Source organism: Perognathus longimembris, chromosome 7 (assembly GCF_023159225.1).
Source record: "Perognathus longimembris pacificus isolate PPM17 chromosome 7, ASM2315922v1, whole genome shotgun sequence".
Taxonomy (NCBI): domain Eukaryota; kingdom Metazoa; phylum Chordata; class Mammalia; order Rodentia; family Heteromyidae; genus Perognathus; species Perognathus longimembris.
The window spans coordinates 73439298-73464849 of NC_063167.1; the positions used below are offsets into that span (position 1 = coordinate 73439298).

At 57.9% G+C, this 25552-nt stretch overlaps 17 non-coding genes across 17 annotated transcripts; 7 read left to right on the forward strand and 10 right to left on the reverse strand.

Moving 5' to 3' along the window:
- Positions 1–82: 82 nt before the first annotated feature.
- Trnan-guu lies at positions 83–156 on the forward strand. Its single transcript has one exon. It is a non-coding gene; the product is annotated as a tRNA-Asn (tRNA).
- A 790-nt stretch (positions 157–946) lies between these two features.
- Trnae-uuc lies at positions 947–1018 on the forward strand. Its single transcript has one exon. It is a non-coding gene; the product is annotated as a tRNA-Glu (tRNA).
- A 1588-nt stretch (positions 1019–2606) lies between these two features.
- Trnaq-cug lies at positions 2607–2678 on the reverse strand. Its single transcript has one exon. It is a non-coding gene; the product is annotated as a tRNA-Gln (tRNA).
- A 1405-nt stretch (positions 2679–4083) lies between these two features.
- Positions 4084–4155, forward strand: Trnae-uuc. The gene has a single exon. It is a non-coding gene; the product is annotated as a tRNA-Glu (tRNA).
- A 1908-nt stretch (positions 4156–6063) lies between these two features.
- On the forward strand, positions 6064–6137 carry Trnan-guu. Its single transcript has one exon. It is a non-coding gene; the product is annotated as a tRNA-Asn (tRNA).
- Positions 6138–6713: 576 nt separating this feature from the next.
- On the forward strand, positions 6714–6785 carry Trnae-uuc. The gene has a single exon. It is a non-coding gene; the product is annotated as a tRNA-Glu (tRNA).
- Positions 6786–10879: 4094 nt separating this feature from the next.
- Positions 10880–10951, reverse strand: Trnae-uuc. The gene has a single exon. It is a non-coding gene; the product is annotated as a tRNA-Glu (tRNA).
- Positions 10952–11536: 585 nt separating this feature from the next.
- On the reverse strand, positions 11537–11610 carry Trnan-guu. Its single transcript has one exon. It is a non-coding gene; the product is annotated as a tRNA-Asn (tRNA).
- A 1931-nt stretch (positions 11611–13541) lies between these two features.
- On the reverse strand, positions 13542–13613 carry Trnae-uuc. Its single transcript has one exon. It is a non-coding gene; the product is annotated as a tRNA-Glu (tRNA).
- A 1229-nt stretch (positions 13614–14842) lies between these two features.
- Trnaq-cug lies at positions 14843–14914 on the forward strand. The gene has a single exon. It is a non-coding gene; the product is annotated as a tRNA-Gln (tRNA).
- A 1570-nt stretch (positions 14915–16484) lies between these two features.
- Trnae-uuc lies at positions 16485–16556 on the reverse strand. The gene has a single exon. It is a non-coding gene; the product is annotated as a tRNA-Glu (tRNA).
- An 819-nt stretch (positions 16557–17375) lies between these two features.
- Trnan-guu lies at positions 17376–17449 on the reverse strand. The gene has a single exon. It is a non-coding gene; the product is annotated as a tRNA-Asn (tRNA).
- Positions 17450–17968: 519 nt separating this feature from the next.
- LOC125355806 lies at positions 17969–18133 on the reverse strand. Its single transcript, XR_007211738.1, has one exon. It is a non-coding gene; the product is annotated as a U1 spliceosomal RNA (small nuclear RNA).
- A 4179-nt stretch (positions 18134–22312) lies between these two features.
- Positions 22313–22384, forward strand: Trnaq-cug. Its single transcript has one exon. It is a non-coding gene; the product is annotated as a tRNA-Gln (tRNA).
- Positions 22385–22791: 407 nt separating this feature from the next.
- Trnah-gug lies at positions 22792–22863 on the reverse strand. Its single transcript has one exon. It is a non-coding gene; the product is annotated as a tRNA-His (tRNA).
- A 613-nt stretch (positions 22864–23476) lies between these two features.
- Trnae-cuc lies at positions 23477–23548 on the reverse strand. The gene has a single exon. It is a non-coding gene; the product is annotated as a tRNA-Glu (tRNA).
- A 1399-nt stretch (positions 23549–24947) lies between these two features.
- Positions 24948–25021, reverse strand: Trnan-guu. Its single transcript has one exon. It is a non-coding gene; the product is annotated as a tRNA-Asn (tRNA).
- Positions 25022–25552: the final 531 nt, after the last annotated feature.

Below are 25552 nucleotides of genomic sequence, written 5' to 3' on the forward strand. Positions count from 1 at the left end.
CACCCGTGTTTACTGCTAGCTACGAGGGAGCCTGCAGGCCAACTTGGGACCTCTCCACTTGAGTCAAGTAAACACACCCAATGTCTCTGTGGCGCAATCGGTTAGCGCGTTCGGCTGTTAACCGAAAGGTTGGTGGTTCGAGCCCACCCAGGGACGGCCCCAGGCCATCTTTTCAGTTGGCGAACCCCTTCGCCTTCTCCTCTCTTCAAACAAATTCTAGTGGATCGGTTACACTTGAACCTTCCCAGTGACACACTTGGATGAAATCACTTGCTCAGGAGCAAATCCTTTCTGGCCAGAATGACTCCTCAAGCTGTTTTGGTCCCGGCTCCTGGAGGGGCGCCCTGCCCCTGGCGCGGGCAACAGCATGAGGTTTGCAATCTCTCTCTCTTTCTCTCTGTGTGTGTGTGTGTGCGTGCAAGCATTTCCTCAATAATACATCACTGAGACACTTCTTGCAAACTGTGTAGTTAGCATATCTTTTTTTTTAATTATACATAAGAGGTTGGGGATTTCACTCTGGAAGAGCAAGTCCAAGTCCGCTTCAGTCCTCAGCCCGCACCCCCCCCCCCCCCCCGCACACACAAATAGTGCTGCAGAGGTCACCCTGTGAGAGCCAGCTCCGGTCACCCAGTGTCGATTGTGCCCGCTGGTTGTCCACGCGGCTCTGTGGGTGTGGATTCTTCTGAGCGACGCTCCCCGGGAGCGGAGCCGACGCCCGGCCCAGTGCTGCAGCCGGGCGAGGGGCGACGCGGTGCGGCTCCTCGCGGCTGCGCCTCTGCGCCCAGCGCGGCCCCTAGGCGGAGGAGAGGTGGTGCGCGAGGAAAGTGTCCAGAGCCATGCGGACACAGCCGGACGCGCCTCGCCTCCACCCTCGCGGTAGCACGGACTTGACAAGTCGCGTTCCTGTTTTCTCGGAAGCCGAGCAGGGAGCCGAGCCGCCAGCTCCCTGGTGGTCTAGTGGTTAGGATTCGGCGCTTTCACCGCCGCGGCCCGGGTTCGATTCCCGGTCAGGGAAGCTTTTCTTCGGCACCACGAGGTCAGAAGTATTATGTTACCTGGATGCTGTAAACTGCGGGAAAATTACAATTCCTAGGTCAACCCGGCCCGGGAAGAGCGTTCCTTTTCCACCCAAACCAACAACAACACAAGAGACTGAACGTGTGTTTGAAGCACTCTCCTATGAGGCGCGTGTTTCCTAAAACACGCATCGCGCCAAGAGGCGCCCGGAGTGAGGGGATCCCGAGGTGGGGGGACCCTGCTTTCCTTCGGGGGCCCCGGCTTAAGAATGGCAGAGCGGCGCGGAGCCCCCCACGGGGAACCGAGGCGTCGCTCGGCCTGGCCGACCACGGCGGTTGGACGGGCACAACCGACGGGGTCCAGCCGCCCCGTGTGATCCGAGGACACAGGGAGGGGACCGACCTGCGGGCCCCGCGGTGCGGGACCGCTGCTCCCCGCGCTCCCCAGGCCGAGCCACGGCCGCCCGCAGGACGTGCGCACGGGGCGGCCGCCCGGGACCGCGGCGCGCTAAGGAGGACGAGGGCGCCCGACAGGGTGGACGGCGGCGAGGCCGCACTCTGCGTTGTGGCCGCAGCAACCTCGGTTCGAATCCGAGTCACGGCAGCCGGGCCTAGACGGCTCCTCTGCTCTGTCCTTTTGCTCCACGCGCTGCCCGAGCCTGGGGGTCGCGGGCGTCCCCGGCGGGAGGTGCAGGAACGATCTTCTCGCCGGGTGGCCGTGCACACCTCCCACCCCTGCACTCGGGGAGCTCAGGCCGTCGGGGTGGGGCTTGAACTCAGGGCCTGCGCGCTGTGCCTGAGGCTTGTTCTGAAGGCTGGCGCTCTACCACTTGAGTCACAGCTCCACTCCTGGTTTTTGGAAGCTCATTGGCTCTAAGAGTCTCACGGACTCTCTTGCCGGGGCTGGCTTCGAACCTGGGCCCTCAGGTCTCAGCCTCCTGAGTGGCTGGGCTTCCAGGCAGTGAGCGACCTGCGCCCCGCTAGGCCTAGTTCTCAGGCGTCAGGCGGGGGAGGACTGGGGAGACCGGGCGCGTCAGGGAAGGGTTGTTCGGCGCGACCCCTCCTTGCCTCACACTGCCGCTGGCTTTCCCCCCCTGGCTGGGTTCCGTTGCCGCCTTCGGCTCGGGCTGCCCCGCGGCCGCCGCCCGGGCTCCCGGAGCCGCTCCTGAGCCGGGGCTCTGCGCGCGCCCTGCGCGGGGGGGGGGGGGGGGGGTGGGAAGTCGCGCGGTACAAAAGGCAGAGAGCTGGAGATGCTGCGCAGGAACCGGGGCCGGGTTCGAACCCGCGCCGAGCCTCCGTCTGCGGTTTGCAGGTCGCTTCCCCAGCAGCGGCCGGAAGGACCGCGCCCCGTGGGGCCCTGAGCCTTGGCGCCCGCCACCTTCCAGCGCAGGCCCCGCCCGACCCCACCCACCCACGGGCGGCCTGGGCACCGACCAGACCCGCGAAGCCATCGAGGGCTGGAAAAAGAGGAGAGGTCCTGGACGGACGCCGCCGCTGCGACTCCGCGCAGGAGCAGCCATGCCCATCCCCTGTGTGAACCGCGAAGCCCAGAGCCAGAGCCAGACACCTTCCTCAGTCTAAAATGTAAGGTCCCACCGAGATTTGAACTCGGATCGCTGGATTCAGAGTCCAGAGTGCTAACCATTACACCATGGAACCCGCGGGCAACACCTGCGAAGGAGCTTCCCACGTGAGCAAGGACCGGTTTGCTGTCTGGATTTTCAACAGCCATTGCACTGGCACCGCAGGAGATCCAGGAGCTTCCACTCCGACCTCGGGGCCCAGGAAAGGCTCCCCCGAGCCTCCCTCAGAAGCTCTTCGCTCCGTTTCCTGTCCAGGGCTGGAACTTCTCCAAACACCCATCGTATTTCTTTTCTTGGACTTCACACCTCTCCCAACGCCAGTCAGGCGCAGCGATCCCGGCAGGACTTGGGGTTCCCGAGGTCCTCGGCTGCACCGAGCTCTCAGCTCTCAGGAGGCTCGGCCACTGCCTGCCAGCAATACACAGAGCGGTGTCGGCCGTGGCGGGGGTCAGGATGGGGGAGGGCTGGCATTTCCCTTCGCACGCATACAGGTACATACGTGTGTGAGAGAGAGGGAGAGAGGGAGCCAAGGTGGCGGCGCGAAGCCCAGTCCATCCCTCTGCCTCCCGGCCTCCGAATTCCTCACTCGGAATTCCCAAAGCTATAAACACCCAAGGTAGCTTCCCCAGCCCCTCCGGAGGCTTTGCGGATGCCCCACCCGACACCCTCACCAGTCAGGCGAAGTCCTGCGCACCAAGGGCTATTTTCCTAAACGCCCTCGGGGAAGAACGCACGCCCCCTAGTCTTCTGCGATGAAGCGGTTCCAGCCCAGCACTGGCGGCCACGCTCAGCCGCTCTCTCCCGCGCGCCTCACCCGCTCAGCGAGCTGAAGGAGCGCAGCCGCGTGCTCACGGTAGCTGGCACGCTACGCACGGTCGGGGCACGGGAAGAACGACCGACAGGCTGCAGGGGAAGCTGTGTTTGTCCTGGACACCACGGGGCTGAAAGTGATTTCCTGCGGGATGGAGGCGTGCGGGGCCGCGGGGCGGGCCGGCTTTAGGCGATCGGACACCGGGTTCCCGCGGGGCCTGGGGCGCGAGCGCCTCCGTCCCCAGGAGGCGCCGGGAGCCTTTTTCCTTCCTACCTACAACGTTTACTCACGTCCTTTCCAATGAGCCTGGAAGCAGAAAGTACGCGCTCGATCCTGCTGCGGAGACCGCCCTGGGACGCGGGGCTCCGGGCACCCCGATTCCCCGGCGTGGGAAAGGAACCGTCGATTGCGCCCCGATGGTGTCCACACCGCCCCGGGCGCGTGGGCTCTGCGCGGAGCGGAGCCGGCCGGGGCGCAGCCCAGTGCTAGAGCCGGACGAGCGGCGAGCGCGGTGTGGCGCCCCCCGCCTGGGCCCCGGGGGCCCCGGCCGGGAGGGGAGAGGGCTCTGCCGCGAGACAGTGGCTCGGAGCAGCCCGGGCCCGCAGGCCGCGCCTCCGTCCCGCCTTTCCCGAGTTCCCTCCACAGATGCGGCAGGGAGCCACCTCCGTGCTCCCTGGTGGTCTAGTGGCTAGGATTCGGCGCTTTCACCGCCGCGGCCCGGGTTCGATTCCCGGTCAGGGAAGTCCTTTTGCAACACCCTCTCGGCACTGCTTCCGCGTTCTCACTAAAGCACAAAGCCCGCAACCGTCTCCGGGACCCTGGCCGGGCCCACGTCCTGCACACTGCCCGGGGAGCCGCCCCACCAACGCCCCGTTCCACCAACCGCCCTCTGCCTGGGCTCCCACCGCTCGCTCCGCTGTTCCCAGGACACGGAAGGCTCGGTAGCAGGTGTGGAGAAGCAAAGTGGCCCGAGCCCAGGAGACGGAGAGGAAGGGCAGCCAAGGAAGGAGCCCAGATCCCGTATCACGAAGGATTTGGCGGCAACTCTGCAACCAGCGAGGGAGAGAGTTGTACCTCATAAGTCGACGTAGGAGACGCGATGATGAACTTTTTCACACCCTGTAAATGGAGGAGGAGATATGGCTCTGCCAGGAATCTCGCCCGGCACAAATGCCTACACAAGTTCCATGGGTTTGTGTACACACGCAATGTAATATTAAGTGTGCCTGGAGATGGCAAAGTGAAGAATACAACCACCACACGGAGACCGTGGAAATCACCACTGCGCCAGCTGACTCCCCTCACCCTCACACACGCGAAACTCCACTGCGATTTGTGGTAGTGGGGGCTGCGCGCCCGCTCTCCCCTGACCAAACGCCAACAGCAGACTCGAGGATTCACACTTTGGCCCCCCTCCCCCCCCAAGCCAGGATGTGCAAAGCCCCAACCAATCCCGCTTCGGAAGCAAGATAAAACGGCATGTCCTCAAAGAAGCGGAAAAGCCGCACGGAGATTTGCGATCAGACCTCGGGATTCCGAGTCCAGAGTGCTCACCATGCACCCCGGAGCCAACGTCCACCCCCGCGGGCGGAGGATGTCAGGCCTGTGTGCGCACCTTTGCCTCCCGCCCTTCCAGCTCCCACACCCGGGGCTTGGCGTTCGCATCGCTGGGTAAGGAAGAGCCTCCACGCCTCCTTCACCGTCTTCACTCCTTCGCGTCCCCAAGTGAAGTTGCTGCAAGCCCTGCGGTGTTGGAGCCCAGGGGATCCCGCGGCCACATCGCGGAACCCGAGCAAGCACACCCAGCGGGCGCCCTCGGCGCCGTGGCCGCAGCCAAGCCTCTTCGGAGGGAGCGAGGGGTCAAAGGCGTCACCGCCCGCCCCCCCTCTGCGCCCCGAGCCCTCGCTCTTCTCGTCTCCCGGGATCTCGCCTGTGCCCACGCGCACGTCTCCAGGAACCCTCCTCCACGCCGGACAGGCCCTGCAGTTCTTCTGCTCCCTTGGCGTCGGTCTGTCCGCGTCGGGCACGACGTTCCCTCCTCCCCATTCCCCCCTTCCCACTTGCTCCCGGACCCGCAGCACCCCGCGTCATCGTGGGGCAGGGGCCTCCTCGTTCCGTGGCCCCGCGGCTCCCCCGTGTACGAATCTCTCTCGTGTCATTCTCGGGCTCGTGGAAGTGCTGCCGACGAGGACGACGGAGATGGACGCCGCCAGTCCCGATGAACGCCCTTCAAGACCTTCCCTGGTTCTCGGAGAAAGGACGGAGCCACGTGGCGGAGCCCCCTCTCCTCGAGCCTCGTGGGAGCGGACAGCTCCGCTGATGACGGTCCAGTCCCCGGGGCGAGGGCAAGCTGGGCCGGGTAAGGTGGGGGCCTCAGATTCCCGGGGGTGAAGGAGGAGCGAGGAGCCGGGGAGCCCCGGGAGCGGAGCGCGGGCGGCGCACGGCGAGGCCTTCGGCCCGCACTCGTGGCTTCCGCATCCCCACGGCTGGCTGGAGTTGGTCACGCGATGACCGCGATGCACCCCGTCGTCTCCCCGGCCGCTCCCGAGGCCGTGCCGCGCACGCCGGGGTCCTCGTGGGCCGGGTTACGGGCCGGCAGACCTCAGCCACCCGGCTTGTGCATCCTCCTCCAGAGGAGCCTTCCCCGTTGGTCTCTGTGGCGCAATCGGTTAGCGCGTTCGGCTGTTAACCGAAAGGTTGGTGGTTCGAGCCCACCCAGGGACGCGGCCTGCCGCTTTTACCTTTCTCATTCCCGGTGCTCTCCAAACCCGCTCGGTACACTCGGTACAGCTGTCACGCCATTCCACGCCAGGGGAAAACAGGAAAGTGTTTTTCTTGGTGGACACCACGAGGGTGAAAGCCTTTTCATCCCAGGAGGCGCAGGGAGCCCTATTCCTTCCTTCCTACAGTATTTCCTCATGTCCTTTCCAATGTGTTTGCAGATCCTGCTGCGGAGATCGCCCTGGGACGCAGGGCTCCGGGCACCCCGTTTCCCCGGCGTGGGAAAGGAACCGTCGATTGCGCCCCGATGGTGTCCACACCGCCCCGGGCGCGTGGGCTCTGTCAAGGAACGTGGCGCGGAGCGGGGCCGGCCGGGGCGCAGCCCAGTGCTACAGTCGGACGAGAGGCGAGCGCCCTGCGGCTCCCCCCCCCCCCCCCGCCCCGCCTGGGTCCCAGAGCCCCCGGCCGGGAGGGGAGAGGGGCCCTGCCGCGGGACAGTGGGCAAGCCTCCGTCCCGCCTTTCCCCGAGTCCCTGCCCGGCTCCCTCCACTGACGCGCCGCAGGAAGTCACCTCCGCGCTCCCTGGTGGTCTAGTGGCTAGGATTCGGCGCTTTCACCGCCGCGGCCCGGGTTCGATTCCCGGTCAGGGAAGTCCTTTTACATCACCCTCTCGGCACTGCTTCTGCGTTCTCACTAAAGCACAAAGCCCGCAACCGTCTCCGCGGGACCCTGGCCGGGCCCACGTCCTGCACACAGCCCGCGCGAGTGCACTGCCCGGGCATAGCAATTATTGGACAGTGATGACATTCCTGCATACATTGTCTTATTTAAAGCCCAGAGAAATCCAAGGAAATGAATGACCTGCCAAAAGGCAATGAAATGTTCTATGGCCCAAAGGAAAAGAAAAGAAGGAGGAGTTGTAGGCCAAGTGAGGAGTCCAAATAGCTCACTGGAGAGACAGTGCTTCCTGTTCCATAAGCTCCCTATGACCGCAGGCCGTTGGTGGCTTTCTTCCCTGAGGAAGAATGGAGTCTCGCAGACTCCTTGGTCCTCCTGGGGAACATGGGCAGATAGAACCAGCACTCTGGTGTGGCCCATGGCATAGAGTACTGGCATCCTGTGTGTTCCTCAAGTCCCAAAGGAACACTAGCTGGGCATATTCGTCTTATTGTTGATGGGTTGTGATGAAAAATATGGCAAATCTTGTATTATTACATGATACTTGAGAGAGAAGAAAGAGAAGAAAGAAAAAGCTTTCAAGATCTAGTTACCATGAAAGCAACCTGCCACCAAAATCAGTCTTGTTGCTAGTAAAAGTCCATGTATCTGGTTTGCTAAAGTGGACAAAGCAAAAATAGTGGGTACTGGAACTACCAAGTAGGCAGTCTGGGGAGGGAATACTGCTGCTTAAGGAGGGCAAACTCTTGTTAACAGTATCATTTTAACAATTATCCTCAAGTTAGGCCCATTTTACTTTTGTGAGAAACACTCCTGAGTTTCAAGAATGGACTCAGAGAAAAATATAATCAAATGGAGACTTTTATGACAGTTCTGCAAGATCAGGTGTTTGGTGGGAAATCAATGTATTTCCTAACCAGTAAGTCCTATTGAATATTTTCTTTCCTAATGCACCCTCTAGGATGAGTTGAATTTTAGAAGTCACACACAAACACCTTGGGGTGGGAAGGCTTTCTAGGGTATGTGGCTTTCTGGCAATACAATACCTTCATTGACAGCCCACCCTCCCACTAGTTGCCTCCTAATTTCTCCTATATGCCTCCTGTTTGTGTAGAGAGCTTCCAAGAGTATAAACTTTAAATTTACCTCAGCTGTTAAGTCACCATGCAAACAATTTTTAACTCAAAAGGTTGATGGGGTCCTGGGTTGAAGAAGGACTATCTTTATTTCAGCACATATCCTATGCAGTTGCTGGAAGCCCATATATACACTCACTGGCTAAGTTGCTGACATTACAACATTACAATCTAAACCCTTTTCTTTCTACAGCTGATTAGGGAAGAACAAGTGTGAGAACACCCGCAGCAGCAAACACCTCCTGAATGTGCTAAGCACATCTTGCCCTGGAAAACCTATGTGTCCGATCATGGTGTTTTCTCTACTAGGTAAGTCTGGCAATTTTTTTTTGTTATATAAATTAACCCATTTATTGTAGAGAGAAACTCAGATGGTAGAGCTTTTACTGGTCTTTTAATTCCTTCAGTCTTCTAATGACAGACTTGACTGTGACGGCAGAAGTGGTGTTGTAGATCCAGGCCACCCCAGCAACTGTTTTCATGCAGGAACCACAGTGCCAGATGCCTCAGAAGTGACTGCCAACCCTCCCTCTGCCTCTCATCCCTGCAGTGATGTGTGGGGTCCTGGTCTGGTCACTGCCAGGGGGCAGTTTCTTATTCTGTGTCTTGTCCTCGACCCTATTGCTGTCTGGCTGAGGCCTGGGACCACGTTTTCACATGATGGAGCTTAATGGGTAAAAAAGGCTGAAGCTTCTTTGTAATTCTGCCCATCTTTGTGGGTTGGTGGGTGTTTATTCCAAAACACCAAACATTAACACTGAAATAAATAAAAATAGTTTATTTATAAATACATAAACTTTTAAAGTTTATTTTAGTGTGTCATTTCTCTTTCTCTTTCTGCCTTTTGGAATCATCTACTTTCCCAAATTTTTCATCTCTTTGTGGTGGAAGTGTTGGGACTGGAGATTAATCTCAGGGTCTTTTTTGCTTTTGCTAGAGAATTGCTTCTACATCTTACCTACATATCCTGGCCTTTGTACTGGGTTCTGGGAAATGTTCTAAACATCTTTTTAAAAAGATGCTATATTGGCATACATTTGTTTTTTTAAGGGGGGGTTCCTTAGTGACACTTCCATACATGGCTGTGTACTTCCATAAACCTCACCTCCTCTTCTCCCCTATTCCCCTTCTATCTACTTTTCTAAAGTTTTAGACCCGAAGTCCAAACTCCAGGAGTATCATATATGGATGGGAGCCATTCACCACTATCTGCACATAAAGCATGGCAAAGGTGAGACAGACTAGCTTTATTAGGTAGTAATCAGGGGAAGACAGCACTTCTATATGAACCTGGAGACTGGAACCAATGACCAGGTCTTTGATTTATACCAATTGAAGAATGAATCCACAGACGAGAGAGGGAGCAAAGCAGACTTATTTGAGGAAGAAAAGCAGAGCAGAGGAGCCAGCTCGGGGTGAGAGGGGTCCTAAGACTGGGTGGCCATTAGGGGAGTTACTGTCCAGGGGCTTTTAAGAAAACTCGGATTTTTAGATGCCAGCCCCAAAAGTCCAGGAGTCCCAAGCTAGGTCTAGCTACTGGCCCCCACGTTACAAATTAAAGAGGCACGGTGAAGGACAGAGAAAATGGCAGCCATGGGAAGACAGCCCTTCAATCTTCACAGTACAAACATTGGCTTCAGGTTAAATAAGGAGAATTGAGGATGGTGAGGGGGGGGAAAAAGACACTGTTAAAACAGTTCCAGGTCACAGGAGTGTGGACTGGAGACCATTACTTCAGTCTTTGCCCTAGAAGGAGTTCTGGGGAAGTTCTTCCTGACACAGGACAGAAATAAGGTGGTCTCTTGAGTTTGGGACTGTTTGCTTTAAGATGATCAGAAGAAGGCACTGCCTGTGTGGGGCCCAGTGTGCCTTCCACACAGATGCTCATCTGAATCTTTTCTTTCCTTCTAGAAACTAGGTGATAGCGAAGGGACTGTGGCAGAGAACTGCTCAGATCACAAGGTCCAAATGCAAAGTTGGGGGGCTTTGAGTTACAGAGCCAAAAACAGCGTTTTTAAAGTTGCCTCTTACACAAAGACATTTCTGAAAGGAAGACCAGCGACTTTTAACCTCAGAAACAATCAGTACTAGCAGTCATTACAGTGACATACTGAAATGCTCCAAAAAATACTATCAGCTAAAGTGCGCCCCACCCAGTAAAACTGTCTTCTGGATGTGAAGAAGAAATTGGAACCCTTCAGAGGCGAAGTCTCCCGGACTTGCCTGCCCCGGGGCTGGCTATGGCTATGCTCAGATCTCAGCCTCTTCAGTAGTTAGGACTACAGGCGTGAGCCAGCAACCGGCAGAGAATGTTGCTGCCACTAGATACTCACTACGGGGAGGATTGCCACTGATTCCAGCCAGGAGCACGGTTCCGGGAGCGCGCGTTTAGCTTTCTGTGAGGTTCACCGCCAAGCTTTTTCGAGCATAAAAAGGGAGAGTCCGGACGTAAACAGGAGCCCTGTCAGACCACGAGAACGACCCTGAAATGAAAGTTCTCCAAAGCTCCTGGCAGATTTGGGCGTGAAGGACTCCGGAAGGAGCCTGGCGAGCGCGGGGACTAGCTATCCCCCACCACGGGGGCCGCGGGCCGGAGCTCTGATCCCTGCGCCTGTTAACAAATAAAAACTCCTTTCGCCTCCTTTGCCCATCGATCAGCGATCACTCTCTCCTGCAGGTGCTGAAGCTCAAAAGTACCTTCAGCGACCCCTGCTCTGAGTTCAGCTCCTCCCCTCCTGCCCCAGTTCGGGCCCGCGGCTTGTGGACCCGCACAGGCGGAGGGCCGCAGGTTGAATGGGGCGCCACGTTGGTGGGGAGGCTGCGCTGCCCGTGCGCAGGACGTGTGACGGCCAGGGTCCCGCGGAGACGGTTGCGGGCTTTGTGCTTTAGTGAGAACGCGGAAACAGCGCCGAGAGGGTGATGTAAAAGGACTTCCCTGACCGGGAATCGAACCCGGGCCGCGGCGGTGAAAGCGCCGAATCCTAGCCACTAGACCACCAGGGAGCGCGGAGGTGACTTCCTGCGGCGCGTCAGTGGAGGGAGCCGGGCAGGGACTCGGGGAAAGGCGGGACGGAGGCTTGCCCACTGTCCCGCGGCAGGGCCCCTCTCCCCTCCCGGCCGGGGGCTCTGGGACCCAGGCGGGGCGGGGGGGGGGGGGGGGGGGGGAGGAGCCGCACGGCGCTCGCCTCTCGTCCGACTGTAGCACTGGGCTGCGCCCCGGCCGGCCCCGCTCCGCGCCACGTTCCTTGACAGAGCCCACGCGCCCGGGGCGGTGTGGACACCATCGGGGCGCAATCGACGGTTCCTTTCCCACGCCGGGGAAACGGGGTGCCCGGAGCCCTGCGTCCCAGGGCGATCTCCGCAGCAGGATCTGCAAACACATTGGAAAGGACATGAGGAAATACTGTAGGAAGGAAGGAATAGGGCTCCCTGCGCCTCCTGGGATGAAAAGGCTTTCACCCTCGTGGTGTCCACCAAGAAAAACACTTTCCTGTTTTCCCCTGGCGTGGAATGGCGTGACAGCTGTACCGAGTGTACCGAGCGGGTTTGGAGAGCACCGGGAATGAGAAAGGTAAAAGCGGCAGGCCGCGTCCCTGGGTGGGCTCGAACCACCAACCTTTCGGTTAACAGCCGAACGCGCTAACCGATTGCGCCACAGAGACCAACGGGGAAGGCTCCTCTGGAGGAGGATGCACAAGCCGGGTGGCTGAGGTCTGCCGGCCCGTAACCCGGCCCACGAGGACCCCGGCGTGCGCGGCACGGCCTCGGGAGCGGCCGGGGAGACGACGGGGTGCATCGCGGTCATCGCGTGACCAACTCCAGCCAGCCGTGGGGATGCGGAAGCCACGAGTGCGGGCCGAAGGCCTCGCCGTGCGCCGCCCGCGCTCCGCTCCCGGGGCTCCCCGGCTCCTCGCTCCTCCTTCACCCCCGGGAATCTGAGGCCCCCACCTTACCCGGCCCAGCTTGCCCTCGCCCCGGGGACTGGACCGTCATCAGCGGAGCTGTCCGCTCCCACGAGGCTCGAGGAGAGGGGGCTCCGCCACGTGGCTCCGTCCTTTCTCCGAGAACCAGGGAAGGTCTTGAAGGGCGTTCATCGGGACTGGCGGCGTCCATCTCCGTCGTCCTCGTCGGCAGCACTTCCACGAGCCCGAGAATGACACGAGAGAGATTCGTACACGGGGGAGCCGCGGGGCCACGGAACGAGGAGGCCCCTGCCCCACGATGACGCGGGGTGCTGCGGGTCCGGGAGCAAGTGGGAAGGGGGGAATGGGGAGGAGGGAACGTCGTGCCCGACGCGGACAGACCGACGCCAAGGGAGCAGAAGAACTGCAGGGCCTGTCCGGCGTGGAGGAGGGTTCCTGGAGACGTGCGCGTGGGCACAGGCGAGATCCCGGGAGACGAGAAGAGCGAGGGCTCGGGGCGCAGAGGGGGGGCGGGCGGTGACGCCTTTGACCCCTCGCTCCCTCCGAAGAGGCTTGGCTGCGGCCACGGCGCCGAGGGCGCCCGCTGGGTGTGCTTGCTCGGGTTCCGCGATGTGGCCGCGGGATCCCCTGGGCTCCAACACCGCAGGGCTTGGAGCGACTTCACTTGGGGACGCGAAGGAGTGAAGACGGTGAAGGAGGCGTGGAGGCTCTTCCTTACCCAGCGACGCGAACGCCAAGCCCCGGGTGTGGGAGCTGAAAGGGCGGGAGGCAAAGGTGCGCACCCGGGCCTGACATCCTCCGCCCGCGGGGGTGGACGTTGGCTCCGGGGTGCATGGTGAGCACTCTGGACTCGGAATCCGGAGGTCTGATCGCAAATCTCCGTGCGGCTTTTCCGCTTCTTTGAGGAAATGCCGTTTTATCTTGCTTCCGAAGCGGGATTGGTTGGGGCTTTGCACATCCTGGCTTGGGAGGGGGGGGAGGGGGGCCAAAGTGTGAATCCTCGAGTCTGCTGTTGGCGTTTGGTCAGGGGAGAGCGGGCGCGCAGCCCCCACTACCACAAATCGCCGTGGAGTTTCGCGTGTGTGAGGGTGAGGGGAGTCAGCTGGCGCAGTGGTGATTTCCACGGTCTCCGTGTGGTGGTTGTATTCTTCACTTTGCCATCTCCAGGCACACTTAATATTACATTGCGTGTGTACACACACCCATGGAACTTGTGTAGGCATTTGTGCCGGGCGAGATTCCTGGCAGAGCCATATCTCCTCCTCCATTTACAGGGTGTAAAAAAGTTCATCATCGCGTCTCCTACGTCGACTTATGAGGTACAACTCTCTCCCTCGCTGGTTGCAGAGTTGCCGCCAAATCCTTCGTGATACCGGATCTGGGCTCCTTCCTTGGCTGCCCTTCCTCTCCGTCTCCTGGGCTCGGGCCACTTTGCTTCTCCACACCTGCTACCGAGCCTTCCGTGTCCTGGGAACAGCGGAGCGAGCGGTGGGAGCCCAGGCAGAGGGCGGTTGGTGGAACGGGGCGTTGGTGGGGCGGCTCCCCGGGCCGTGCGCTCTCGCGGGCTGTGTGCAGGACGTGGGCCCGGCCAGGGTCCCGCGGAGACGGTTGCGGGCTTTGTGCTTTAGTGAGAACGCGGAAACAGCGCCGAGAGGGTGATGTAAAAGGATTTCCCTGACCGGGAATCGAACCCGGGCCGCGGCGGTGAAAGCGCCGAATCCTAGCCACTAGACCACCAGGGAGCACGGAGGCTGCTCCCTGCCGCATCTGTGGAGGGAACTCGGGAAAGGCGGGACGGAGGCGCGGCCTGCGGGCCCGGGCTGCTCCGAGCCACTGTCTCGCGGCAGAGCCCTCTCCCCTCCCGGCCGGGGGCCCCGGGGCCCAGGCGGGGGGCGCCACACCGCGCTCGCCGCTCGTCCGGCTCTAGCACTGGGCTGCGCCCCGGCCGGCTCCGCTCCGCGCAGAGCCCACGCGCCCGGGGCGGTGTGGACACCATCGGGGCGCAATCGACGGTTCCTTTCCCACGCCGGGGAATCGGGGTGCCCGGAGCCCCGCGCCCGCACCGCGGCCCCGCACGCCTCCATCCCGCAGGAAATCACTTTCAGCCTCGTGGTGTCCAGGACAAACATAGCTTCCCCTGCAGCCTGTCGGTCGTTCTTCCCGTGCCCCCGACCGTGCGTGGCGTGCCAGCTACCGTGAGCACGCGGCTGCGCTCCTTCAGCTCGCTGAGCGGGTGAGGCGCGCGGGAGAGAGCGGCTGAGCGTGGCCGCCAGTGCTGGGCTGGAACCGCTTCATCGCAGAAGACTAGGGGGCGTGCGTTCTTCCCCGAGGGCGTTTAGGAAAATAGCCCTTGGCGTGCAGGACTTCGCCTGACTGGTGAGGGTGTCGGGTGGGGCATCCGCAAAGCCTCCGGAGGGGCTGGGGAAGCTACCTTGGGTGTTTATAGCTTTGGGCATTCCGAGTGAGGAATTCGGAGGCCGGGAGGCAGAGGGATGGACTGGGCTTCGCGCCGCCACCTTGGCTCCCTCTCTCCCTCTCTCTCACACACGTATGTACCTGTATGCGTGCGAAGGGAAATGCCAGCCCTCCTCCCTCCTGACCCCCGCCACGGCCGACACCGCTCTGTGTATTGCTGGCAGGCAGTGGCCGAGCCTCCTGAGAGCTGAGAGCTCGGTGCAGCCGAGGACCTCGGGAACCCCAAGTCCTGCCGGGATCGCGGCGCCTGACTGGCGTTGGGAGAGGTGTGAAGTCCAAGAAAAGAAATACGATGGGTGTTTGGAGAAGTTCCAGCCCTGGACAGGAAACGGAGCGAAGAGCTTCTGAGGGAGGCTCGGGGGAGCCTTTCCTGGGCCCCGAGGTCGGAGTGGAAGCTCCTGGATCTCCTGCGGTGCCAGTGCAATGGCTGTTGAAAATCCAGATAGCAAACCGGTCCTTGCTCACGTGGGAAGCTCCTTCGCGGATGTTGCCCGCGGGTTCCATGGTATAATGGTTAGCACTCTGGACTCTGAATCCAGCGATCCGAGTTCAAATCTCGGTGGGACCTTCCATTTTAGACTGAGGAAGGTGTCTGTGTCTGGCTCTGGGCTTCGCGGTTCACACAGGGGATGGGCGTGGCTGCTCCTGCGCGGAGTCGCAGCGGCGGCGTCCGTCCAGGACCTCTCCTCTTTTTCCAGCCCTCGATGGCTTCGCGGGTCTGGTCGGTGCCCAGGCCGCCCGTGGGTGGGTGGGGTCGGGCGGTGCCTGCGCTGGAAGGTGGCGGGCGCCAAGGCTCAGGGCTCCACGGGGCGCGCTCCTTCCGGCCGCTGCTGGGGAAGCGACCTGCAAACCGCAGACGGAGGCTCGGCGCGGGTTCGAACCCGGCCCCGGTTCCTGCGCAGCATCTCCAGCTCTCTGCCTTTTGTACCGCGCGACTTCCCACCCCCGCAGGGCGCGCGCAGAGCCCCGGCTCAGGAGCGGCTCCGGGAGCCCGGGCGGCGGCCGCGGGGCAGCCCGAGCCGAAGGCGGCAACGGAACCCAGCCAGGGGGGGAAAGCCAGCGGCAGTGTGAGGCAAGGAGGGGTCGCGCCGAACAACCCTTCCCTGACGCGCCCGGTCTCCCCAGTCCTCCCCCGCCTGACGCCTGAGAACTAGGCCTAGCGGGGCGCAGGTCGCTCACTGCCTGGAAGCCCAGCCACTCAGGAGGCTGAGACCTGAGGGCCCAGGTTCGAAGCCAGCCCGGGCAAGAGAGTCCGTGAGACTCTTAGAGCCAATGAGCTTCCAAAAACCAGGAGTGGAGCTGTGACTCAAGTGGTAGAGCGCCAGCCTTCAGAACAAGCCTCAGGCACAGCGCGCAGGCCCTGAGTTCAAGCCCCACCCCTACGGCCTGAGCTCCCCGAGTGCAGGGGTGAGGTGTGCTCGGCCACCCGGCGAGAAGATCGTTCCTGCACCTCCCGCCGGGGACGCCCGCGACCCCCAGGCTCGGGCAGCGCGTGGAGCAAAAGGACAGAGCAGAGGAGCCGTCTAGGCCCGGCTGCCGTGACTCGGATTCGAACCGAGGTTGCTGCGGTTACAACGCAGAGTGCGGCCTCGCCGCCGTCCACCCTGTCGGGCGCCCTCGTCCTCCTTAGCGCGCCGCGGTCCCGGGCGGCCGCCCCGTGCGCACGTCCTGCGGGCGGCCGTGGCTCGGCCTGGGGAGCGCGGGGAGCAGCGGTCCCGCACCGCGGGGCCCGCAGGTCGGTCCCCTTCCTGTGTCCTCGGATCACACGGGGCGGCTGGACCCCGTCGGTTGTGCCCGTCCAACCGCCGTGGTCGGCCAGGCCGAGCGACGCCTCGGTTCCCCGTGGGGGGCTCCGCGCCGCTCTGCCATTCTTAAGCCGGGGCCCCCGAAGGAAAGCAGCGTCCCCCCACCTCGGGATCCCCTCACTCCGGGCGCCTCTTGGCGCGATGCGTGTTTAGGAAACACGCGCCTCATAGGAGAGTGCTTCAAACACACGTTCAGTCTCTTGTGTTGTTGTTGGTTTGGGTGGAAAAGGAACGCTCTTCCCGGGCCGTGTTGACCTAGGAATTGTAATTTCCCCGCAGTTTACAGCATCCAGGTAACATAATACTTCTGACCTCGTGGTGCCGAAGAAAAGCTTCCCTGACCGGGAATCGAACCCGGGCCGCGGCGGTGAAAGCGCCGAATCCTAACCACTAGACCACCAGGGAGCTGGCGGCTCGGCTCCCTGCTCGGCTTCCGAGAAAACAGGAACGCGACTTGTCAAGTCCGTGCTACCGCGAGGGTGGAGGCGAGGCGCGTCCGGCTGTGTCCGCATGGCTCTGGACACTTTCCTCGCACACCACCTCTCCTCCGCCCAGGGGCCGCGCTGGGCGCAGAGGCGCAGCCGCGAGGAGCCGCACCGCGTCGCCCCTCGCCCGGCTGCAGCACTGGGCCGGGCGTCGGCTCCGCTCCCGGGGAGCGTCGCTCAGAAGAATCCACACCCACAGAGCCGCGTGGACAACCAGCGGGCACAATCGACACTGGGTGACCGGAGCTGGCTCTCACAGGGTGACCTCTGCAGCACTATTTGTGTGTGCGGGGGGGGGGGGGGGGTGCGGGCTGAGGACTGAAGCGGACTTGGACTTGCTCTTCCAGAGTGAAATCCCCAACCTCTTATGTATAATTAAAAAAAAAGATATGCTAACTACACAGTTTGCAAGAAGTGTCTCAGTGATGTATTATTGAGGAAATGCTTACACACACACACACACACAAACAGAGAGAGAGAGAGAGAGAGAGATCGCAAATCCTCATGCTGTTGCCCGCGCCAGGGGCAGGGCCGCCCCTCCAGGAGGTCCACTGAGCCTCCTGTCCCGCCCGGGACCAAAACAGCTTGAGGAGTCATTCTGGCCAGAAAGGATTGTGCTCCTGAGCAAGTGATTTCATCCAAGTGTGTCATTGGGAAGGTTCAAGTGTAACCGATCCACTAGAATTTGTTTGAAGAGAGAAGGCGAAGGGGCTCGCCAACTCAAAAGATGGCTTCGGGCCGTCCCTGGGTGGGCTCGAACCACCAACCTTTCGGTTAACAGCCGAACGCGCTAACCGATTGCGCCACAGAGACATTGGGTGTGTATACTTGACTCAAGTGGAGAGGTCCCAAGTTGGCCTGCAGGCTCCCTCGTAGCTAGCAGTAAACACGGGTGTGTTTGCAGGCCCGCGCACTGGGCAGACCGAGGTGACATCACTGAGGCTTAGACTCGTCGGGGGGCAGTGAGCTGAGGGACTGAGAGGGCGGCAGGCCCAGGCAAAGGGCCTTTGAAGTGTCCACTTCCCGCGCGCTGGGTCCCAATGTCTGTGGCGCGCGGTCGGGACGGCACGGCTCGGGACCCGGGCTCCCGCAGCAGCCCCTGGCCCTGCCAGGGATTGGCTTAGTCCGAGCTCGGAAGCCGATGGCTGTGGAGCCTTAGAGATGTGAGAAGATGGGTAGGGAAACAGAAAGGAAGAGAGGAAAGGAGAGGACCACGGAAAGTAAGAAGAGGGCTAGCGAAAACAATGAGGAGAAAGCCCCAGTGGGGCCAAAAAGAAAGCGTCAGCAGTTGTGCTGGAAGTGTCTTTATCCTGCTATTGGTAAACGTTATATCAGGGGAGAGCGCGCACGCAGTCCCCCACTACCACAAATTACGCAGTCGAGTTTCTCCTATGTGGAGAAATCGCAGAGGTCAGCCTGCCCCGAAGTGCAATGGACAAGCCTCGCCCTGGGAAAACCACCTGCATGATCGCGGTATTTCCCCTGCCAGGTAAGTATGAGTTGCCGACGCACTCACCCAGCATAAACCCCACACCCCAATCACGGTACACACAGGGTCACCCGCCTTCGCCCCATTCCCGGGCTCTCACTGCTCTTCCGAGTAACTGCCACCCTTCGCTCTCAGCCTCGCTCCTGGGCTCTCGCCACCGCACCGCAAATCCACGAGTGGTTGCGGTAAGTGTCCGACCGGCAGCCCTCGGGACTCCTCATCTGCATAGAGCACGCCCTCTCCGACCTCCTCTTGCTTGGAAGTATGGGCTGCCGGGGGGTGGGGGGGGAAAGCTGTCCAGTCTGAGAAGTCGCTAACCCATGAAATCCCTGCACCGCAGGTCACCTGGCTTCCTTTGTAAGGGGTTCAGCCACCTCCCCACCAAGAGAGATGGGGACCAAGCTGCAAATTAGTATCTGCTTTCTCTCAGCCATCCTAATTCCCTCTTGTGATTCTCTCTGCTCTTCCTCAATGTTGCTGCTCCAAATGTAGTGTCTCCCTTGTTTCTGAGGTCTCATTGGGACGGAGTCCCGGGAAGAAAGCCTCTACTCTGCCATCTTGCTTCACCCTTTCTGTGATCTTTCTTTCCTTCCTTTCACTTGGTTTTCGTTTCCAAATAGCCAAATGAATTTTTTGTGTTGGTCTTTGGGCCTGAACACAGGGTCTAGGCAATATTCCGGAGCTCATTTTTTCTCAAATCAAGCACTCTTTCACTTGAGCAGCAGGAACGGTTTTTTTGTGTGATTAATTGGAGTAAGAGTCTGCCAGACTTTCTAGCCTAGTTTGGATTTGAACCACTCATGATCCATAGATCTCAGCCTCCTAAAGGAACTAGGATTAGCGGCTGAGCAGTTGTAGTCTGGCTAATTTTTTTTTTTTTTTGGTCAGTCCTGGGGCTTGAACTCATGGCCTGGTTACTCTCTGAGCTTTTTACTAAGGCTAGCACTCTTCCACTTTATCCAGTGTGCCACTTTAGCCTTTTTCTGTGTATGTGGTACCGAAGAATCAAACCCAGGACTTCACACATGGTAGGCAAGCATTCTACCACCAAGCCATATTCCCAGCCCTAATGTTTTTATTTTTGTCGGTGTGGGGATTGAACTCTTGGCCTGGGCTCTCTCCCTGAGCTCTTCAGCTCAAGGCTAAGGCTGTGCCACTTGAGCCACTGTGCCACTTCTCATTTTCTGGTGGTTAATTGGAGATAAATATCTCACATGCCTTCCTGCCCAGGCTGGCTCTGAACTAAAGTCTTCAGATTTCAGCCTCCTGAATAGCTAGGATTATAGGCCTGAGCCACTGCTCCTGTTATGGCTAATTTTTTCAGTTGTCAGAAAAGTGGGTTAACATTCACTGTCTCCTGTGATGTGTCTCAGGTGGATTTTTGTTGTTGTTGTTGTTAGTTTTAGGGACACAGACATGGCCACTTTTGTCTGGGAATATAAAGAGGTTGTGGCATGCTCAGTTACCATTGTGCAAAACAGAACACACTGACAATAGGTTTTCACCAAATATTGTAAATGCCAAACTAAGAATAATGAAGGGAGGGAGGAGGAGAAAAGTAGGACAAGTAATAGAATCATGGAGATTTTCCTCCTTTTGGACCACAGTTTGGCAGGAAGCTGTCAAAGAGGTCTCCCTGCCCTGTCCTCTCCAGATAGAATGATTGATTAGCTTATAGTTAATTGCAGTTAGTAGAGGACTTTTTAAATACGTTGGAAGGTTAGCCAAAAATGTGCAACAGAATATCTGTATGTGGCTGGGCGCTGATGGCTAATGCCTATAATCCTAGTTACTCAGGAGGCTGAGATCTGAGGATTGCAGTTCAAAGCCAGCTTGGACAGGAAAGTCCATGAGACTCTGATCTTCAATAAACCTCTCAAAAACCGCAAGTGGGCACTGTGGCTCAAGTGGTAGAGCACTTGAGCTGACGAGTTCAGGGACAGAGTCCAGGCCGAGGCCCAGAGTTCAAGCCCCATGACTAACAACAAAAAGAAGAATATCTGTATGTGTATACAGCCTGTCTTTTCCCCCTAAGCTAAGCTAGGAGGACAGCAATGTGCTAGTTACACCAGAGACACACAGAAAGCACATGTAAAAAAAAAACACAAAAAACACAAGTAAATGAAGAGACATTGGCAGCACTGGAGGACAGTGGGCTGTGATTTGGCTGTGCTCCAGTGCAAGAATGCACTCAGATGAGAACCTTGCTCAAACATTGTCCTGAAAGGAAGAAATGATCTTCTCCTTCCCTTTTGAAATAAATAAACGACAGTCCCTGCACTGGTTCTCTGTGCTCATCAAAAGAGGACATACCCCAAAGTTACAAGGATGGCTCTCCCTGGGATAATGTAAGTCTTGTATTACCTTGGTCGCAGTGGAAATGCAACATTTCATGGCTCTGAGTGGACTCGAACCACCAACCTTTCAGATCACAGCCCAGTACACTAGCCGATTGCACCACAGAGACTCACAATAGAGACTCCTCTGGATGAGGATGCACAAGCCGTCGGCCGCGGCTTCCCAGACGGTGATCCAGCCCGTGAGGACCCCGGCGTGCGCGGCACGGCCTCGGGAGCGGCCGCGGAGACGACGGGGTGCATCGCGGTCATCGCATGTCCAGCTCCAGCCGTGGGGTTGCGGGAGCCACGGGTGCGGGCCGAAGGCCTCGCCGTGCGCCGCCCGCGCTCAGGCTCTCCCAGCCGGCGCTGCTGGGGACGCCCGCGGGCTCCCGGGGCTCCCCGGCTCCTCGCTCCTCCTTCACCCCGGAGTTGGCATCTCTGCTGCAGCCTAGCAACCTTTCTGCTATTAGAATCTTGGCACCTCCGGCCTACACGGTGAGCCTCCTTTGGAAGTGTCTGTTCTCTGCATCTATGGGCCACTTAACTATCTGAGTCGGAGCTCTGGGAGGTCAGGAGAAATGGAGGGGCTGGGGAGGAAGGAGGGTGGGAGAAAAATGAGCGAGTAGGTAACAAGTTTGACAAGAAATGTACTCACTACCTTATGTATGTAACTGCAACCCCTCTGTATATCACCTTGACAATAAAAATGTTAAAAAAGAAATGAAATGAGGTGAGAAATGATACTTCAACTAGGTAATTTAAATAAAATCTAAATATATCACATACTTAACCAGATACTGGGGTTCACACATGTAATAATTGCTTACGGGGTTCAGATCTGATGATCATGGTTCAAAGCCAGCCTGAGCAAGAAAGTCCAAGAGACTCTTATCTCTAATTAACCACCAAAAACCCAGAATCGGAGCTGTGTCTCAAGTGATAGAGTGCCAACCTTGAGCAAAAGAGCTCAGGGACCACACCCAGCCCCTCCAGCCCATCTCAGTACCAGAACACTTATCTGTAACAAAATTAAACATGATGATGTTGTCAATCCATTCTACTGCAGCAGAGGACATGCACAGAGACACATGCTATCAGTGATGTCCAAGTGACAAATACCCAGTATGTGGCCTGATACATTTTCACAGAAGGAACACTGTCCTAAATGGTGACAGAACATTTCCTTCAGTCCAGTTTCTATGGGAAAGCTTTTCTAATCAACCCCCACCCCAAACACGCTTAGGGAAACACTACTCTCACTTCTATGGCAAGAGTAGTGTGCTTATTCTTGAAATTCACACACACACACACACACACACACACACACACCACTCCTTTATTTGGTCTGTTCAGAAGCCAAGCTACCAAGGAATCTCATGATAGTTTTGTTTTCAATTAGGAAATGGATAGAACTGAATTTAACTAAACCAACTCATACTTAAGTACTACTCTGGTGAGGTTACCCTCCTGCCTCAGCCTCTCAAGTGCTGGGATTACCGGCGTGTGTCACTATGCCACACACATGGCCAGTGTTGACTTGCTTCTATTGTATGTATGCACTGGACCTTTGTATATGTCAATATTGTACATATGGAGAACGTGGGCACATATTTCCTATAACCCAGCAGTGAGTCATTAAACAAGTACATTGATCATATGCAGAGTAGGTGGCTTATGATGGAGGCTTTAAGGCTCTTTCCAGGGCCCCAGGGTCAGAGTGGAAGTTTCTTCTTTTTCTGGGGTGCAAATGTGATATCCTGTAACACTTCACTTGAGTCAGTGGAAAAGCCCAAGAAGGCAAATATCTCCATATTCTACTCTTAGTCTTGGACAGAGTTATATCTTGTGGGTTCCATGGTGTAATGGTGAGCACTCTGGACTCTGAATCCAGCGATCCGAGTTCAAGTCTCGGTGGGACCTTACTGTTTAGTTTGAGCAAAAACGCTGTTTGCTCTAGTTCCTGAAGCCTGTGGGTGTCTGCTACCACTTCCGGTCCTGGCTTCAGAGACCGCAAGATATTTTGGTTGGTTTTGGCGGGCCTACTCAGAGCTTGCTTCAGGCTCTCCTGGGTCTTCTCACCCTTTTCCAGGTGGGGCCCTTGATGACTTCGAGGATGGAGGTTTGAAGCCAGTCCGGGGAAGAGAGTTGGTGAGACTTTTAGGTCCAGTGAACATCTGAGTGCAGAGATGGGAGGTGTGCACCGCCAGCCCCCAGCGAGAAAATCAATTTTGTGCCTCTCGCCAGGGATGCGCGCGACCCCCAGGTGCGGGCAGCACGCGCTGGATGAGCGTGGAGCAAAAGAACAGAGGAGGGGAGACAGGCCCGACTGCCGTGACTCGGATTCGAACCGAGGTTGCTGCGGCCACAACGCAGAGTACTAACCACTATACGATCACGGCGCGCCACGGGCCTGGCTGCGCGTCAGCTCCGTCGCGCCCTCGTCCTGCTGAGCGCGCCGCAGTCCCGGGCAGCCGCCCGGCCGCTGGGTGGCTTCGGTCCCCGAGCCTCCGTCCGTGGATGTTGAGTCGCGGCCAGTGGAGCGGCGGGCGTCCGCGGGCGAAGACCCTTCGTGTGCCGTTGCGGCTTGGGCGCCCCCGTCCCGATGCCCGGCCTCGGGGCGCGATCGCAGGGCTTGGACGCGGGGCCTGCGGTTTCCCGAGACTGCAGATGGCGCTGGCTCCTCCAGTCCCGGCGCCTCTTTCCATGTGATGGCTGTATTCTTTAATTTGCCTTTTCCACGCACATTTCATATTAAATCGTATTTATGCACAAGCCCATGGACCTTGTGTAAGTATTTCTGCCGGACGCAGTTGCTGGAAGAGCCATTTCTCCTTCATACTGCTTACACGACTTAAAAGGCCAACTTGCTCCCCTTTTGTTATCATCTTCACTGTCTCTTATTTACATACAGCATTTAGCTTTTATTTTCCACAGTGTGTGAAGTGATTGATTCGCAATCCCCGGGGTTCTGAACTTCTGTTGTTCTGCAATTGAGTCGAGTCGCAAAACAACTTCCCTGACCGGGAATCGAACCCGGGCCGCGGCGGTGAGAGCGCCGAATCCTAACCACTAGACCACCAGGGAACCCGTAGGCAACTAGTGCGTTTTCTGTAGAGAACAAGTGTAATTGAATTTCTCAGGTTTGTAGGAAGGGCCCCAGCCTGCCTGGGCTGGTCCTGGCCGTTTTCCTTCTTGGATGATGCTCTAGTCAGTCCTCTCTAGTCCAGCTGTTGCACTGGACTAAGCTTTGGCACCGGCACACAGGGGAGATTTTTAAAGGAGAATCCTCACTGATGATAGCAGTGTTGAGACACCATCCCGTCACAATCCAGCCTTCATTTCTCTATACTTCAGAAAGGGGTGGCCAAAGTTATCTGTCTCAGGGTGACCTCTGCAGCATTATTTGTGATTTTAAAAATGATATAATCATAACTTCACAATCACTTCGAAAGTAACTCAATTATCTGCACCATTGTTAAGGGAATGTTTACACACACACACACACACACACACACAGAAGCAATAATGAAAATACTTATCCTGTTGCTCCCTGTGGTGCTAATTGTTGTTAGAACACTGAATTCAGGTACCCAGGGCAGGGCAACTCTCTGTCGGGGTGTTCCTGTCAGCCCCCAATGCCCATGAAAAATACAGCTTCTCTTTAGCCTGCTGCAGCTGTTTTTCCTGAGCTCTGTGAATGTCACAATGCTTCCAGTGCTTCCTCTTGTGTCATGAAAACATGCCTGCTGCCATCTTACAAAAGTATCAGAAAAATAGAATTTTCTCTACCAGATAGAAAATTATGCCATTTGCAGGGAAATGGATGGACCTAGGAACACATATGAAATGTCAGTGAAATAAGTCGGGCTCAGAGAGACAAACGTGCATGTTTTCTCTCATATGTGAAAGTTAGATCTACATTATAAACATATGAAAACGTACATGTAATTCCTCTAAACTAATGAACAGATTAACAAATGACTAGCATGATGATCAAACATCTTTGTTGGAGGGGGGAGAGGGAAGAGCGACCAATGAATAAAGTGTGAGTAAATACGGCCTGTATATTCAAAAGACATACATAAAGATAATGAATGGAACTGGAAAAGATGGGGGGAATGATGGAAGGGGTGATATCAAGATTCATTGGACTCATGAACACGTTGAAACCCCTTTGTACGCTTATTTAAAGAAAAAAAGCAGGATGAAGACTGGTGACCAATTCCTCAACTGTCACTGAGGGTATAAAAGTCTGAGTGCAAGTGAGTGGTTTGTGGTTTGAAGTGTCCTCACCCCTCCCTATTCTAGAGTCTTTCCATGAGAATACACATCATCACTCACGATTATGGAGTTGTCCGGGGTTGAACAAAGATCAGGATCAGGGATAGCAAACTATTTCGTAAGTCTACCCTCTGAAGGTTATAGTCAATAGCAGTTAGGCTAGAGACAAAGGGCTTCAACGAAATAAAAGACACTACGTCGACGTCCCTGGGTGGGCTCGAACCACCAACCTTTCGGTTAACAGCCGAACGCGCTAACCGATTGCGCCACAGAGACACGGAGACCTGAGGTGTAGCTCACTTCTAGACCTCACAAATCATCTTTCACGCTCCAACTTGTGGGTAAACAAAGGTTTTAAAGTTCAAGCTATTCAACCACGCTCACTGTCGAAACCCAAACAGGAGACATTCAAATCAATAGTCACATCATTGGGCAAGTCTGGAGGTTGGACGCGGCGGGGACTGGAGCTGCGGGCCTCCGCTGGCGGACAGTCGCAACCGAGGCTTCTCCGCCTCTCAAAGCGGGGTGACCGCCCCGGGGTCCCCACGTTGCCTCCTACGCGGCTCCCCACGGGCGCACAGCCCCTTCCCCGCCTGCGGCGCGCGCTCGGGAAAGCGCGGAGCCGCTGCGCCCGCGCCCCGGGCCCCCACGCGTGGCCTCCACTCCGCCCGCGGGGCCTGGCGCGCTCCCCTGCGGCCCTTTTCCCAGCCAGAACGCGGCAATGCGAGAGCTCAACTGTGTCCAATGAGCAGCCGGGCCGCGCGTGCTCGGAGCGGTTCGAATCCCGCCAAGCCCTGAGGACGCGGA